Source organism: Talpa europaea (genome assembly GCF_964194135.1).
Source record: "Talpa europaea genome assembly, chromosome: 7".
Taxonomy (NCBI): domain Eukaryota; kingdom Metazoa; phylum Chordata; class Mammalia; order Eulipotyphla; family Talpidae; genus Talpa; species Talpa europaea.
The window spans coordinates 41,422,986-41,442,081 of record NC_140074.1 but is presented as its reverse complement, the minus strand read 5'-3'; positions in this window follow the sequence as shown (position 1 = coordinate 41,442,081).

The window sequence follows — 19,096 nt, the reverse complement described above, 5'->3', positions numbered from 1 at the left end:
TATTTTAAACTCTTTATCAAGTAAATCATTCCACTGTCTGTTTCTGGAATTTCATCTGGAACATATTCCTATGTTTTGTTTTGGTTTTCACTAATAAAAAATAATTATAAAAAAATACTTGCATCCCTACAATCTAAAGAGAATCAATGTTAATAGGATCATTGTTTTCTTTTACCTGTGTGTTTATATACTTAATTGCTATTATGTTGTTTATTAAGCTTATGTAATCATTTTGCTCCCACTATTTGATCACGAGTTTTTTTCAGTGTTTATAAGTATTGATGGATAAATATACTTTTTAATGATTTCCTAATTATTCATCCTATTGTTTTAAGATATTCAACTAAGCACTCCCGTATTTTTAGATATTTGAAGAGTTTCTTATTTGTGATAACAAATCATCTGATGAATGTTTATGTATATGCATGTGTACAGATATCTCTAATTATTTCTTTAGGACAGAGTCCACAGAAATAATTAATTAACTCAAAGGATGTAAACTCTCTTAAGATATTTTCACACGGGCCTCCCTGGTGGCGCAGCGGTTAAGCGCTGGGTTGCAAAGCTGCCAGCAGCCTCTGCAGCGCCAGTTCGATCCCCAGCCGCCGGCCACCAGGCAAGCGTCCCACACAGCATGCAGACGTTTCCTGCCGCCCGCTGCTCCTCTCAGCAGTGTACTTCATGAGTCTGCCTATTCTGCTCTCTGCTCTGGCTCTGGCTCTGGTGAATTCTCTCAACCTCCCGCGCTTCTGACTGTACCCAGTGCTTGTATAAATAAATAAATAAATTTAAAAAAAAGATATTTTTACACAATATAAAATGATTTCCTAACAGATTATGCCAAATCATAACCTCTAGAGCTCATATAACTACAATTTTAACATCTCATGTTATAATTAATGGAGGGAACATATTATTGCCAACTTTACTAGAGGCAACTTACATCATATTATTTGAATATGTTCTTATTTTAGTATTAGACAGAGAGGTTTTTATTTTTTTTCTGTGTTAAATGGCTTATTGTGTTTCTTCTTTCAGAAATTGTCTTTCTATATTTTATCTAGTAGAGTGAGTTAATAATTCTGCACTTTGAGAAATACCAAAGATGTGCTATGTTTACATTTAATCAAAAGCTATGTCTAATTTTTATTTTTAAATAGCATTAAAACACAATGTGAAATGTTTACTTATATCAGAGTCTCAGGTGAAACAAAGTTTGTAGCATAATGGGGAATAAATCTAAGAATAATGGGGAATAAATCTAAGAAGAATTAGATTATTGTATTTTGGCAACTGGTACTTTTTTATTTATTTTATTTTATTTTATTTTATTTAAAGAGGCATGTATTTATTTGTTTGTTTGTTTGCTTGTTTTTATTTATACAAGCACTGGGTACAGTCAGAAGCGTGGGAGGGTGAGAGAATTCACCAGAGCCAGAGCGGGGAGCAGAGCAGGCAGAAGGACCAAAGTACACTGCTGAGGGGAGCAGCGGGCGGCAGGAGGGGGCTGGAGGGGTCTGCGCACCATGTGGGACCCTCCTCCGGTGGGCGGGGAGCAGCTGGGGATCTAACTGGTGCTGCAGAGGCCACGAGCAGCTTCCTAACCCAGCGCTCAACCGCTGCGCCACCGGGGAGGCCCAACTAGTACTTTTTTTTTAAAGACCAGTATACCTGCACTATGTTTTTATTTTTCCCTGAATTTAGTAAATTCTTTCAGGACGTGTCTATTTGTGGATCTCTATTCCATATTTTCCTCTAATAAAGAGTGAATTCTCTCAATCAACATATTCAGGAGTACTGTTCAGTGGTGTATTTTTTCTACTTTTATTTCATTATTTTTGTTTCATTTATTCATTCATTCCCTCCCTCTCCCTCTCTCTCAACGTGCTTAGACATAGATTGTTTCCTTCTTCAGTAGGTTATCTCATTGTTATTTTCCTCTCTTTACCATTTCCTCTACATTTGGTGTTCTTCATGTGTTAATTATATTCACTGGCATTTTGCTTTGTTACCAGTTATTTGTATATAGTAATTAAGGATGCATTTCAATATGATTGAAAAGAGAAAGAAAGTAATAGTGGATAGAGTGACAAGGAAAGAAACAATTTATGCAATTTTGAAAATTATCCCATGCAAAAACCAATGGCTATTGTATTTCCTTAATGATAACAGACTTATATTACTTGATCAAGACATATTTATTATAGAGTAACTGAAAAATTCAGAAAATCATAAAAGAACATTATTTCTTATCCCACTGCTCAATGATAGATGCTTCTTAACAAAATATGTATAACTTTCTAGACATTGAAAATGTTGTAATCATGTGATTTTTATATCTCATTTGCCCATTCAGTATATTAAATGTGTGCCCCAAGTCATTACTTTTAACTTGACTGCAGTGACACTATATATTGTATTCTATTGTATTTATTATATATATGATACATGTATTATATATAGTATATAAGTGTGTCTATATCATATCACATATAATACAGATGAGCATTGCATGTGTGCATATAAACATACATTGTGTGTCATGAATATCTGCATATATGTGCAGATAAACCTTATATATTACACATAGAGCATTTATAATTATGTATTGATTTCTACTTTTCCTGAAATATTTTATATGTGAGCCAAAAGCGGTTAGTAGAGGACCTGTAATTTCTTTCGGGTTTTATAATCTTTTCTCTTTTTAAGTTCTTAGGTATACATAAGGCCACAGTGATGATACTTTCCAGGTTTTGGCAATAAGTAGACTGATTGACTTGTGGTCAAAATATCTGATGGCAAAATAAATCATCTCTTCTTTCTGTTGATAAGGTTTGCTGTTTATTCATTTTCTGTAATGTGAAATTGATAAACGTTGTATTAGGAATTATCATGCAGGCCTAATTATAAGCTTAACTCATGTAAGGTTCTTTTTATTTATGCTACTATTGAGTGATAGCATTCAGTTCAATAATCTTCTAATCATAGAAAATAAAATACAGAACTCAAACACACAAAGGAAATGACTGGTTCACCACTTCCTTTCTATATATAATCTAGAGACATGAGTAACTACCTGAGACTCAAAAAGGTCTCATAAGGAAGTTCACATAGTTATTTTGTTGGTACTGTTAAAACTAAAATTTACATCTGTTTTTCTTCTCTAGTACTTTAACAATAGCAAGAAATTACTTAGGCATCCGATTATTCCATTTACAATGTACTTGTTTAATCGTTTCTGTCTGAATCTATCCTCTTTCTCATGTTACATTTCTAGACATCTGGAATTCAGTAGTGAACCTGGCCTCTGATCCTCTTGAATCAAGAACTGTTAGATATTACTGTCAAATTGGCCTTTTCTTCTTGGAAGGAAATATACATTAAGCCCCCATGTAATTTATGCATAAGCCTTACTCCCCTATTCACAAATAAAACCAAAGAGGTTGTATTTTATGTTCTTAAAATTCTTTGTGGCCAGTGGAAAATTGCTATTTGTTTTTCATTATTTTACTTTATTATGTTCATCTATCCTATAACTTAGTGTAATATCCAATTTTATTTGTTTAAAATACAGTTACAATTTAAAACATGTTTTGTTCTGAGTTTTAATTTGAAGGGTCACATTTCATTCTTTGGTATTTAGTCCACATGCTTGGGATCGTTGAGACTTAAGTCATTACCTGCTATTCTGTAAGAGTCATTTGAAGTCTAAGAATTCTTCTAAGCCAGTTAAATCAATTTTTAAAACTTTTACTATAAAAACAGGAAGTCAAATTAGAGAAAACAAATCAAAATACATCTGTCTATCTTTAATTAAACTTAGTAGTAACTTTTTAAGTCCACTTTTATCAACTTTTATGACTCATATTAATACATTTAATTTACAATAAATTCTTTTTAAAGGAAAACATGAAATTCTGAGTAAAATAGAAAAAATACAACTCATTTAAAACAATATATGGGCCTTAAATAAAAGATTTTGTTTTAAATATGACTAGTATAGTGGATAATATGACCCATATTAAAGTGAGTTTAGGAAATTCCTATAAATTCCATAATTTCTATAATCTAGGAAAACAGAATAAAACAACTGCATCTGAGAGGCACCACTGTCAGGACTGAAGCTTACATAGATTTCCAGAAATAAGTCATTGACAGTATCTTTTGGAAAACTGTATTTGTTAAATGAATGTTTCTATTTTTAAAATATCAAACTTCATATTTGTATAGTAAAAATGTCCATAAATTTGGACTATGTAACAATTTTTAAAATGAAGAATTGTTGCCTGTGAATGGCGCAATACAGATATGAATAGAAAAGGCGTTGCTTAATAAATTTTTTAAAAATACTGCAGCCTAGTACAGTCTTAATTTGGCACATACAAAGGGAAAATTTGAGTTAGTACCTTTAAATATATTTATCCTTCAAAAAATATGAAATACTAAAAATGGAAAATTCCTTGGACTATATCATAGATGACGACTTTGGAACTGTCCTATTTACGTTTTCTGATCTAAACTTATAAACTCAGATCTGATTATGCATTTGATTTCCCTGGGACCTGACATTTGGGAAGATTTGCCTGGGTTAACAAATATAAGTATTTCATAGAAGGTAGAAAAATACTCAAGTGTAAGTGAACAATATGGTTTTCTGATTAAAAAATGAAACTGATGTGGAGTTGGATTATAGTAATGATGATCATATCGGCATTATTATTTGAGCTGAAAAAAATATAGTTTCAATTAGGCTATCAATTCTGATTTACTGGTAATGGCTACCTGTGTTGATGAGCATTTTGAGGTCGAATCAAGCTCATTGTGTAAGTGCCGTGATTTATTAGCACTTTCACAGTGAATCAGGACAGAAGTTTGGGCAGTATAAAATGTCATATGTTTGCATCCTTATTGTATTCAGTTTTTAACTGCAGAGATAAAGTTTTAATGCAACCTAATCTTATCTTCTGACAGTGATAATTATAATATAGATGTCTGTTAATTGAGTGCAGTATAACAAGGGTGAATCTGTAGGTATACCACAGGCAAAGATGTTTTGGTAAGATAGACTCAATTAGTCACATCTCCATGGCAAAAAAACACACTAATTGAAGAATAGTCTCTAGTAGGGAAAAGAGTTCTGTCTCTGTCATTAATGCTACTGCTACCATAACGAATTTGACTTAGTTTCACTTAACTACCTTACCTCTCTTATACACTGCATAGTTGTCATATTTAATTTTTAGGACTATACTTCAAAAGAAATTATATTGTGCCCAGTTTACATATGAAGAAACTGAGTCTCCTAAATATTTACTAATTAGCCAAATGTGCAAAAAATATAAATTCTTTAATTTAACCTTAGTGAGTTACAATATTTACCTAAAAACATAAAACTATTCAATTTTGCAGACATAATGTGAACACAGTCAAAATGTTGCCACAGTTATCTTTCCAGTATAATGAAATCTTTACAGTCTTTAGAAAGTCCCTATGCTTTTTATTAACATTCTAATGTGCAAAGAAATATTAAATATTTTACTTATATTTATTATAAAGGTAAAAAGTTCATGTGCGTTGAGTTCATTAATATAAATTCTCATAGCATGGAAGATTCAAGTAGAGAAAGTTATATAATGCTTTTCATGTAAATATTCATTTAGGGATTACAGATTGTTTAAAATGCAAAGTGAGAGCATCAGAGAAGTCTATTTCCTTCTGTTACTCTGATCACTTGTAAACTGAATGCTACTCAAGAATAGGTGTTGTCTAATTCATCATTTTTTCCTAGTGGTTATTAAGCACTATGTATTCAAATTTTTTGATGATAAATGGATGAAGAACACTAAGGGTTATCTATAAGTTACAGGAAACTTGACTAACTTTGCAAGAATATTGAGAATATTAAATGAGTGATTGTTTATTTGTGAAGCATCTACATAGTTCCTAGAATGAGCATTTATTTTCAAGACCAATTCCTTATTGAATGAAATATAGTGGGATTCTAACATTCAAACAAGGTTTTTCCACACTTTCATGTGCTTAAGGACCATGTGAGGAGAGTGCCTTGAGTGACTATTCCTGATAAGCTCTAGAAAGCATTGCTACCTAGAGTGAATTGTTTATTGAGAATTCAAGCAGTTGACCCTTAATATTAATCATAGGTTAATATTTTAAAAGCATATTACAATGTGTGTTCTTAAGCAGTTAAGGATCCATGGAACTAGATCAAGAGTTACTGAATTATTCCTGTTGATCTGTGACCATCTGGTAATGGGGATTAAGAACTAGTCCTCTGTCCATTAAATAATAACACGTTAACATTACCTTCAGCCTTCTTTTCTTCTACTCCACATACACATGATGGGATAATCATTTTTTTCTCCCAGCCTCAATACGCAAATGTTTTTTCTTTTAAAATATGATTTAGAAAATTCACAATAAGGAATTTGTCCTTTCTCAGATCAAGCATTTATACCTAAGTAATAGTTTGTGAGGTTATAGAATATGTGAGCTTCATGAAGACTATAACCTGAAGCTCAGTGTTCAGTTTCTAAAGTTCAATAGTGCTTTTTCTCCAAAGAGCTCCAGGGACTGAATAATTTGCTTGCAAAGTGTACAAATCACTTTTCCAATGAAGATTTCTAAATGTCCTTTGAGTGTGTGACAGTGGAAGCAAAAGAAAGATGAGTGAGAAAATGGGGTGGAGGAATAGAAAGGAGGTATATAGAAGAAAAAAGCCATTAATCTTTCAAATGATTAAAAGCATCATGAATTGCCTAATGACTTCACTTTTAGGGAGTTTCTAATAGTGATGCAGAAAGTGAAAGGACCCCTAGTAATGTGAGACTTCACAGCCATGAGTTGTATTTCCCTAACTATTGTGAAAAAATGATGAATTAGACAACACCTATTCTTGAGTAGCATTCAGTTTACAAGTGATCTGAGTAACAGAAAGAAATAGACTTCTCTGATGCTCTCACTTTGCATTTTAAATGATCTATAATCCTTAATTCCTTAATGCCACTGGTCATTTTTCTGACTTTTCTAGTTATTACAATATAAAATTTCTTACATCTGGACACAAAGTAAGAATCTTTGTTTACAAAGCTTTCTATTAAAATGAAACTTCTAGTTCCAATGGAATAGGAAAAAAATGGATATATCTGTTCAGCACAAGTATACAGCCTGCCAACTGAAAGAACAGTTTCGGTACAATCCTGCAAAAATGGATTTAATGTGTAAACTCAAGTCACTTCCTTAAATGTTGAGGTCATTTCATTCTGAGAAGCTACGCTTTACTTTAGTCATCCTAGGTGTTGGTGAGATTTATAGAAATTAGTTCTGATGACATTGGGAAAATTATTTTTATATAACCATTCTTAACTATAACTTTCACCTTCTGACTTAAAACATATGCTTCTTTTGAAAATATTCATTAACCTTTCACATGATGTATAACTAGCTTTATCACAGTGGATAAAGAAAAAAATCCCACTTAGAGTTTTGAAAGAGAGACCCAGTGGGAAATACACAAATGGTAAACTCTACCAAAGGACACAAAAAGGCCCATAAAACATCAGAAGGGTTATAGAGGTCTATGGATTTTAATTGCTGTGTGCCATTGGGCCTTTGCAAAGCAATCAAGCAGGCAATCTCTAAAGACAGTCCTGCCATAATACATTTAACAATAGAGTTCTCACCCCATCGGCAGACTAGAGTTTATGAAGGTCCCAATAGCAATTAATGACCTTGTATGCTGAGAGAGAGAGACAGACAGAGAGAGAGAGAGAGAGAGAGAGAGAGAGAGAGAGAGAGAGAGAGAATTGGTTTCCTTTTTGATGTATACTTATAAGTACAGAAATCTTTTTAAGAGCAGGGAAGTAATGATATTTGTAAGTGTTCCTTATATGTTTTTTCTTTTACCTTTTCCCCAAAGTACAGAGAATTTATGAAAGGAAAGGTTGTCACTATAAATAGTTGATTACTAAATAGGTGATTTTATTGTGTTTATTTTCTGGGTTATTTATACCTTTATCTTAATTATTTGAATATGAAATTATGGTGCTTGTAAACATTGAGATGCCCTGGATATCAAATATTCATTGGACCCAACTCACTGAAACTGATGAAAATTAGTATTTGCACTGCATTGAATAACTGTGCATCGAATATATATATATATATATAAAATGTGCATTGAATATATATATAGTGCATTGAATATATATATCTGTGCATTGAATATATATGTGAAACAATGATCAGTGCACCATAATATATATATATATATATATATATATAAAATCCTATGATATATTATTCTCTTCAGCTGATATACTAGAGCAGGTAGAGACTGACAGTCACTTGTTTAACAAGCAACTATACTGGGATTCAAACCTAGATATTTAAGACTCCAAACTCAATGTCTTTCTATACTCATCTATCACTGGAGTCAGTAATACATAGCTGTGTTATAGGAAATAGACTGCTTTGGAACAGACTCCAGTTCTGGCATAGACTTCTGAAAGAATTGGAACAAACTGGTAATGTGATATTCTTCTATCTGTTTTTGCTCTCTGCCTAGAGCCCAATATCCCAGTGACTTAATTTGAATAGACTTAGTGTCCTCTAAAGAATATTGCTTCGTATCTGCTCATTGAATTCTCATTATCTGTCGCTATTTTGTTATACTGTCGGTCTGGCTCAGTTGACCAGGGTTAAGTCTCTGTTGCCTGTCTTATACAATGGGTGCCGGGAGAAGACCTGTCTGATTCAAGTTCCAAGCAGATAACAAAACAGAGACTAAGTCTCTCCAGATTATTAAAATTTAGAAAATGTCCCTACCCCTTGCTTATGTGGATTAGGCTTAGTTTATCTTTGTGTACATTTAATATTGAATTCAGAGTATAAACTTTTACCCCTCACCACAAATCTTGACATAAGAAAATATATCTGTTTATCCCCAACACCACTTTTTTTTAAAGATTTATTTATTTATGCATAGACCAACTGGGGTATAGGCCAGAGGTGTGGACAGGGAGTAAGAGGATTAACCAGAGATAGAGTGGGGAGCAGAACAGGTGGATCTACTGAAATACACTGCAAAGGAGAATGATGGGCAAAACAGGAGAGGTCTGCTGAGCCATGTGGGTTAGCTCCTAGGCCAGGGATTGAACTCAGGCCACAGAGGTGATAACACTGAGACTTAACCCCAAGGCGACCGGGGAGGCCCCCATTACTTTTAATAGTTATCATGCAATTCATTCCAACATACCTTGTGCCAGTTCAGTAACAATTATGGTAGAAGGGAGATAATATAATTATACAAATACTTAAAATTTACCAAAAAAAAAAAGTCATAGGGGACATTATTATCAATTAGTTATTAATCACACTCTATTTTTGTGTAAATGATGTCTGGGACCTCAAGATAGATCCCTCATTAAGAGAGTAGAACTCTGATAGTCACAATAATAATAGCTGTCTCTTATTTTGAAATAGGTGGGAATAAGACTCTGTTTACGAAGTGTTCTATATATTGACTTTTACTTAACCAAGCTCCACTAAAGCTTTACTGTTTCCAAAAATACTTTCACAAAACCAATCTTACAATTGTATTTTTAATATAAATGTCTCCACTACCAAATTTGACCTTATGCCTGAAATTAAAAACAGATGTTTTCAATTTTAATATTTAATGTGGTGGTCCCACATAGAACACTGTGCCATACCTTGATGTAAACAAAACTGTGTTTCTTTGATCTCTCACAAGCAAACTTTCCAAAGTTTAACTCATTTTGAGCAAAAGCAAGTCCTTTCAATGGCTTTTGAACATACAAATCTGTTCCTAATGCCTATCTCATCTCTCCTCCTAAGCTCTTCTCATTCCCCTCAGCTGTCCTCTGCTCTTTGTGGAACAGGTGAGGATTCCACTAATTCTAGGCCTTTCTCTCTTTGCTCTGCTCTGGGGGGTTCTTCTTTCAAATGTCTTCTTAAACCTGTCCAATGTCCAGATTTTACAGATATGTTGCCTTCTCCGTGAGAATCTTTTTAACATTTCAAGTTAGAGGAAAGTTTTATTTATGGTCTCAGGTAGTAATTTGTTAATGCATTTTGAGTAAATTTGGTGAGTGGTATGAGACAGGCATTATTCAGTTTTCATTATTTGTGCATGTGATCACCCAATTCTCTCAGCACCATTAATTGATGGAACTATCCTTCCCCAATTGAGAATTCTTGGGACCTTGTCAAATTTTAGTTGACCTATATAGGTGGGTTTATCTCTGAATTCTCAAGACTGTTCCATTGAATGCATAGTCTGTGTGTATATGCGAATACATTGTATTTATACTCTTCAGATAGATAATCTTTCTTTCTCTGGAAGAAGCATACGTTGACCTTGAGAGAATATGAACGGATAGTACTCTATTAAGCATTTCATCTTTCCATGTGAAGATGGAGTTATTTCATTGATTTTCTGGTTTACAATACCCATGAAGAAGTATTCCCAAAGACTTCTCATCCCAGTGTTTTGTTTTATTTTGCCTTTTGGATACCAGGCTAGCATTTTTTTTCCTTACCACCTACTTTCCCTTACAGCCCTATGATACTTTTTCCCTCCTCTCTTCCTCTTAACCTTAGAAACCTCACTTTGCTTGTCAGTGTCTACTATTCTTTAAAGGTATTTTGCTTTCATGAATCATCTGCTATGTAAATATCCAACATATTATATGTCTATTTTATTTGTTTAATTAACATCTTGCCCTCCATAGCATCCTTGAACACCAGGATTTGGGGCTATTTTATTTACTATGGCATTCCCTGAATGTTTGGGATATAGTAATAACTCAATATATAATAGCCAAATGAATAAATGACAATGAATGTACAGTCTTGTTCAGCTGAGGAGTTGTCATTAAAGAAGCAGTTTAAATGAACTTCACCTTTATGTTATATCCAGAGAAACATATAAATGTGACTCAGATCCTAATATTTAACAACACATCTCCTCACACTCCAAATTCTCATTCACACTTGATGCCTAATCTTTCTGTTACCAATGTCCCTCCAACCACCTTGCCATTTCACCCTTTTTTTCCTTTCTCTCCTATCCCTCCTATTTTGTGACTTAGCATCATTAAAATATCCCAAATCAAACTGGCAATAATTGGACTATCTTATTTGGTTGAGGTCTAGAAAAAGAAAGCTGGAATTTTTTTTTTTTAACAATGAATGGATAGAAATTGTTGGACAATACTCAAACAATAAAAATGCATGTCCTTTTAAGTTATAAATATTTCTGAAATTCCCAGTTGTTTAAAGATTAACATCAAGAGAAAGTTTGCATCTTGCCAAGGTGAGAAGTATGTTGTGACACATTTGTCAGTGCCTGTCTGTGCTTAGCTATGTTAAAAATGTATCTGTTTATCCACTGATAACCTCATTAGGGTTATTTTCATTACAAATAATTATTTTTAATAGGAATTTGGGTTCATATATTTAGAATTCATTGTGATATGTGGTGATATGTATATATATGTATGTATAAAATTATGACAGCATTGATGTGAACTTTGTATATCAGAAGAGGAACAGTAGAATACAGTTTCAAAATACATATTTATAAATGAAGCTAACACCTGTAGCTAATGGAAACATGGCACTTTCAACATTTGTTTTAAAAGTTTTTAACCTAATGAGAGAATGTAGCCACAAATGCAGTTTTGTTTTACTTTTTCATCAAGACACATCTTTTTACCTATCCTTGTATTAAGCAATAAAATGAAGACAGCAAAGTTCATCCACCGTTCAATGTGTATTATATAGCTCAAGTAGTGTGTTTGTATTTGCGTATGGCCAACTCATATCTTTCTAAAAGCTGTGAGTCAGGTACCAAATGCCTATAATTCCAAATAAGCTAATATTCATGTAAAACTGAAGTTAAAGGATATATAATCCAATTAAGGAAAATAAAATGTTTCTGCCATTAACAAAATAGTAAATTATAGCAAACCTTATTATATACTTACAATTTTTACAGAATAGGAGATAACTAGACAATGTCAGGTACCAAAATGCTCCATAAACTTTAACTATAACCCTAAAGATATTGAATAAATAATGATGTTAAGCATAGCAGTGAGCAGTGGGCCAGGCCCAGTTATCGAAATTGTTTGAAAAGAATTTGTAGATACTGAAGGTAAATATGACTTAGACTTATACTTATTCTGATACAGAAATAATGCTTTATAATTACAGAGCCAAATTCATGCTATAAATAATTATAATGGGCAGTTAAGGAAGTTTTTACCCTTTTCCCTGAAGGAAAAATGCTTTTGTTAATTTTTTGGCAATTTTGAAATAATAATAATAGCATTTTTAAAAATAATAAATAGCCCACAGACTCTTCCTCTGCCTGATCCTCATCCTCTTTCTATATCAAATTAGTAAATAAATATTGGAGTGCCTCAGGGCTCAATCCTTGAACTTATTCCACATTCTTTCTATACTTATACTTATTCCCTGTATGATGTCATTGAATTCTATGGCTTTAATTATCTTGATGCTATTCAGCATGAACCAAGCTATGCTATAATATCAAATAAACTCAATTTCAGGAGGCTCAGTCAGCAAGGTCGATTTTTTACTCATGTAATGTCATTGTGAGTTAACTGAGAGTTAAGCTATAAACTATCTTCATTTGGAACCCAGAGAGATGGAGTAGCTATCGTCTGGAGAGCTGTCAGTGGACAAAGGTAGAATAAAGGAGTATTTAGACTGAAATAAGATGATCCAATCCTGAATAGCTTCTTTTGAAACTATTTTCAAGACCCCCACTAACAACAAAGAAGCCAAGAGATGGAATTCTACCATAGATTTGAAAAGAAAAGGACTGGAAATATTTCATGCCACATCACTTATTTCTTTCTGATGACTTCATGATTTCAATCTTTAGAATATACTCTTTATTGAGTATGCACTAATATATTCAGCTGCTAAATCTACACTCCAATTTTCTTTATTTTGGTTTTGGTGCTGAAACCCAGAATCGAACCCTGCACTCCCATTTGAAATCTTTTTTTTTTTTTTTTTTGGTGGGATCCTCGGCGGTGGCCGGGGATTGAACTGGCGCTACAGAGACTACAGTTAGCTTTGCAACCCAGCACTCAACTTCTGCGCCACCAGGGAAGGCCCCTCATTTGAAACCTTAAGATCATCTCAAATTTAACATGTCCAAAGATTGTTCATGTCTACAAGAAAATTTCCTCAAATCTCCCCACCACAGCAAATCATTTAATCTCTTTTATTCATTTACTCAGAGTCTAAACCTTTTGACACCACACATTCAGTGTTATCAAATTATCTTAAAGTTCACATTGTCCAAAACCAACAACTTCTTACTATTCATCCTTCTAAGTATCTTATCTAAACTACTACTTTCTCTCACTTGGGTCACTCAAATGATCTCTTAATTTTGTCTCCCTGCTTTTTCTAGAACTTACATCTATTCAGCAACTAAAACTATCCTTTTAAATCATAAACAATATTATTTTATACCCTGTTTATAGAACTCCGAAGTTTTGCAGCTTTTATTAACTTTAAATGCCTTCCCCGTATCTGTATGACCCTGTATAAACAGATGCATCTTAAAAATCTGTTCACCACATGGAGCCTAGAATGATCCATTTAATCTTAAAGCACTCTGATTGATTCCCATTACACATAGATAAAATCTAAAATACTTACTATGGCCCTAAATTACCTCATGATCTAGTCTTTGGATCACTCTATCATTATCTTACAACTCTCTCCTAACTAACTTCTTTATTGTTTTCCAAACTTCCTATGAACTTTCTAACCCAACATCTTTCCCTTTGATACTCCATGGAGTAGCAACTTACGTAATCATCTCCTTGTCTTGCCCTCCTATTTCACTATGGTTACTACTAAACTAACACCCATCACAGAAACTTCCCTGTTTCTGTTGACTGTTACCTAAAATAATATACTGGTCTTCCCCCCCCCCCCAAGATTCCATTCCTGGACCTCCCCTAGTGGCGCAGAGGTTGAGCACTGGGCTGCAAAGCTGCCTGCAGCCTCTGCGGTGCCGGTTCGATTCCCGGCTGGCGAGGGTCCTACATGGGGTGCAGACCTCTCCTGCCGCCCACTGCTCACCTCAGCAGAACAGTCTGCCTGTTCTGTTCCCCGCTCTGGCTTTGGTGAATTCTCTCACCCTCCCGCGCTTCTGACTATACCCAGTGCTTGTATAAATAAATGAATAAATTAAAAAAAAGAAAGAAATCTTATTAAATAAATAAGGTTTGTGTGACAAACCTATAGATATGTATCTTTCAATTTATTGGAACTTTAAAGTGAAGCAATGAATGAGAGTAAATATGAGATAGATGAGCTAGTAGAGTGAATTACGAGACTGGCTAGTCTATAGGACTAACAAAAAATATTAGATAAAAGAAATCTTATTAAATAAAAAAAATCTTATTAAATAAAAAAAAAAAGATTCCATTCCTATGTCCTCCTTCTTTTTCCAAATGTTAAAATCCATGGTGTTTAAGGAAGCTAGAAAGCAAAACAAGAGATCATGAGGAAAATAAAAGAATAGTTTTTCTGCAAAGATAAAGTACATATCACTTGCCATTTAGGTAAAGGCCTGATTTACTCCTTTCTTTTGTGCTTAAGGACATCTCTATGTGTTTTCAAATCTGTGATTTTGGTTCCACTTTAATATGACTTATTTCCCCTCTTTCCTTTACAAAAATTTGTGAAAAGAGTAGCCATCCCTTATTATTTCTATGACTTCCTCTCATTTGATGTATCAACTATTTCTGTTTTTCAGCAAATACTTTTCCATAAGACAAGAACTTTTTTTCCTAATCAAATATAAGAGAATAAGAGACCAAGTTTTAATCACAACTACAGTAGTTTCTCACAGACTTAAAGAGATATTTCCAGAAAAATCCAATTTGATTTGCATTCAAATTTCTTTTCCCTCAAGCTTATACTGCATAAACTTCAGTTTGGATTAATGTGATCTCCTTTACATAAAAGGCTTCTTCTTTTACATAACACTTCAAAATTATCATGCTATTAATAGCCTCAAAATATGTTGATGAGGGTATGATGAGCACAAGAAACATTATATACAATTTGCAATAGATCTACATAGAGATTTTTGTAAATGAGACAGTTGAACTTTGAAGACAACCATAAAAGTAGGGAGCATCAATAAGAGTACTTCAAAGTCTTAAAATTAAAGTTATCATCAGGTTCAGCAATTTCCAAGATTATTTAACCATTCTGAATAATCATAGTATCACAGAACAAAACAGTAAAAATTTTGAGCAACTTTAGAATAATAGGATGAGGTCACATCCTAAGGATGTTAAAATCTTTCCTGTAAACTAAGATATTAATCAACAGGGTTATTATATGTATTTTGGGTGATTATTCAGGTAGTACTTACTAATTACTCAACACTCACTGTCAGTCTATCAGGCGGCAAATGTAAGGTAAACTTTGAAAACATAGATATTAAAAGCATATTCTCCAATCCCATTGTTATGAAAATATATATATATTCCATAATATGTTTATAAAGCATAATTATTAAAACCTGAACTTTCCCTGAAAGTATATAGTCTTGGCACTTGTAAGCTTAGTGGGTTAGCCTTTTTTAGCTGAGAAATGTAACAATCAGAAGGCTAATAGTAGTAGTGTCTTTGTGGTGTGTATCAATATAAAAATATAAAATTAGGGCCTCCCTGGTGGTGCAGGGATTTAAAGTCTCAGCACTATGGAGCTATTGCCAGTCACTGCAGCATGAGTCCTATCCCCCATCAGGGAGCTAACCCACATGGCAGAGCAGACCTCTCCTAACTCACCAGCTGCTCCCCTCAGCAGTGTATTTCAGTAGATATGCCTGTTGTACTCCCCTTTCTGTCTCTGGTGAAACTTCTCACCTCCCCACTCCCCATACCTCTGGCCTGCATCCCAGTTCTTCTATGCATAAATAAATAAAATAAATCTTTATATATATATATATATATATATAATTAACAAACTTGTGAAAATAATTTTATAAAGTAACCTAGTACCAAATCCTTTAAATATAAAACCCAACCTTAATGCATTATCTGCTGTAGCTGGGTTTCCCTTTACATTGTGTTTTACTAATTGTATATCTCTATGAGGCTGTTCTACAAAGTGGTTTGTAACAAGAACTTTGGAACCAAACTACTAGACATTTTTGTTCTGGCACAACCACTTATTTACTCTTTTACTTTGGATAAATTACTTAGGCACTTATCTCAAAGGGTTGTTACAAAGAGTAAATAAAGTCTATAAAGCACTTTAGCACAATGCCTGGTACCTAGTAAATACCTAATACATGTAATCTTCAATTGTTGTTTTTATTAGTAATAAGTTTCAGGCAGTTTAATACCATAAAACATTATTTGGTATTTTATAAATTCTTATACTTTCAGAATTGTTATGTTACCTTTCACGTTTATATGTGACTGCTTCCACACCTGAATTTTTTACCTTGTTTAAGCCTGTGACTTTTGTTCAAAGTCTGCTAAGGACCATTATAGACATTCAGTATTTTGGTGCTATAAGACTATGTTGACATGAGTATATTTCTATATTTTATGTAGTATTTGTTTACAAAGATTATTCCCCTATTTTTGGATCATTTGTTCAAATTAAAATGGAAAACTTCCTAACTTAATCTATCTAGATTTTTAAAAATTTTTTTAAGATTTATTTATTTATTTATACAAGAACCAGGGTACAGGCCAGATGTGCGGGAGGGTGAGAGGATTCACCAGAGACAGAGCAGGGAACAGAACAGGCAGACTGACGAAATACACTGCCGAGGGGAGCAGTGGGCGCAACAGGAGAGATCTGCCGCGCCATGTGGGACCCTCGCTGGCTGGCCAGGATCGAACCGGCACTGCAGAGACTGTGGACAGCTTCTCAGTGTGGCACACAACCTCCTGCGCCACCAGGGGAGGCTCTGTCTATCTAGATTTTAGTTGCTTCCTCTGCTATGTTTTTATCCTCTTTTCTCATGATTAAAGTCACATGGAATATCCCTGATTTTGGAAACCACATTTTTTTTTTAGATTATATCAAGGAGTATGTCAAATTTTCTTTATCTTATTGATGGAATTTTAATAAATTTTGATCCCTTACAATTCTAGAATTTTGCCCCTTGAGCATAGGCTTTTATTCTCCTAGAAAAAATGTGCATATATTTTAAATAGAACATGAATATATGTGACATGCTGTTTGGTTTTATCTAAGGATTATTTTAGGATTTTTATTTTCTCGATGACATTCAGGCATAAAAGGATGAAATCACAGTTTCTGCATGCTGTATTGATTAATCAAATAAGATAGTAAAAATTACATCCAATTTAAGCAACCGAATATTTTTCTTCTTTGAATTATGGGTATATGTAGTGTCTGTTCTGAACAAGAAGAGATAACCACCAACATTTTAATTAACTATGACATCATAGTTGACATTACCTAGAATCATGCCCAGTAGATAACAAGTACTCATTAAATGTTCATTTGAAAGAAAAACTCAAAGAATTCTCAAGATCACTCATTTAAAATGAAAAATGTGAGATAGGACTAGTCAGTGCAGTCAGATGTAGGAACTACTTGATGTTTTTAATGATAGTTGAAATAATTAGCAATAACTCTTATGTGTGGCATGCTCAGTAAAGGCTCAGCAAGTCATTACATGTAAAACTTAAGGTCAGCCTTCTGTTTTTTTTATTATTAGCTTTATTGAAGTACAGTTGACATATAAAAATATATATACTAAAAGTTTAATCAGGATAATAAAAATAAAAATAGAATTTGCTTTTAAAAATAAACAGAACTGGAATCAAATCATGGAAATTCAGAAGCAGATTTAAGTGACTTTAATATAAACATGTTAAGGACATCTTAAATTTGAGGGCAGGTTTAAGTCATCATATGTCATTGTACTTTAATGATGTTTCTCAAAAGCATGATAGAAAAATATCTGCATCTCACTGTTGAAAAATAGTTCAAAAGAGTGAGTCAAGCAGCCTCCTTAAAATATTGGTCAGAGAGCTAGATCTTAAAGGTAAAACTGCAAACTCCCAGTTCTGCGGTCTAGTTTACAGAAAATAGTCAAATATTATCATTAGTGTCTGCTTCTAATAGCATACTTCATGAAAAATAAGTACAGATGAAATTTATCTCAATTATCTGTACAGTACAGGACAGTAAGTATGATTTTGTGTGACAAACCTATAGATATGTATCTTTCAATTTATTGGAACTTTATTTATTTTTATTTATTTATTTATTTATTTTTTTATAGAGGCATGCTTTATTTATTTATTTATTTGTTTGTTTTGTTTATACATGCACTGGGTACAGTCAGAAGCGCGGGAGGGTGAGAGAATTCACCAGAGCCAGAGCAGGGAGCAGAGTAGGCAGAAGGATCGAAGTGCACTGCTGAGGGGAGCAGCGGGCTGCAGGAGAGGTCTGCGCACCATGTGGGACCCTCCTCTGGTGGCCGGGGAGCAGCTGGGGATCGAACCGGCGCTGCAGAGGCCGCGGGCAGCTTCGCAACCCAGCGCTCAACAGCTGCGCCACCGGGGAGGCCCATTTTTATTGGAACTTTAAAGTGAAGCAATGAATGAGAGTAAATATGAGATAGATGAGCCAGTAGAGTGAATTATGAGACTGGCTAGTCTATAGGACTAACAAAAAATATTAGATAAATGACAAACAGACATAATAGGAAACTTCAGTGAAATGCTGTATTGAAGCTACTATGGATTCTAGACTGGAAGTTAAGAGAAAATTCCAGAGAACAGTTCATTGGAAGAGCTCCCAATGTGTTAGTTCTTAGCACTTGGAATGGGGGAGTTATCTGCTTGGTAGATTTTGAATGGGATTAGTCAAAGAATTTAACTCATATTCTCTGCAGTAGGAGAGAGACAGGGAAGCAATATTTGCCTCACACTAGAAGCCTAAATGGCCAGAAGTGGGTTGGCTAACAGCTAATTTGCAAATTAAAGGAGAG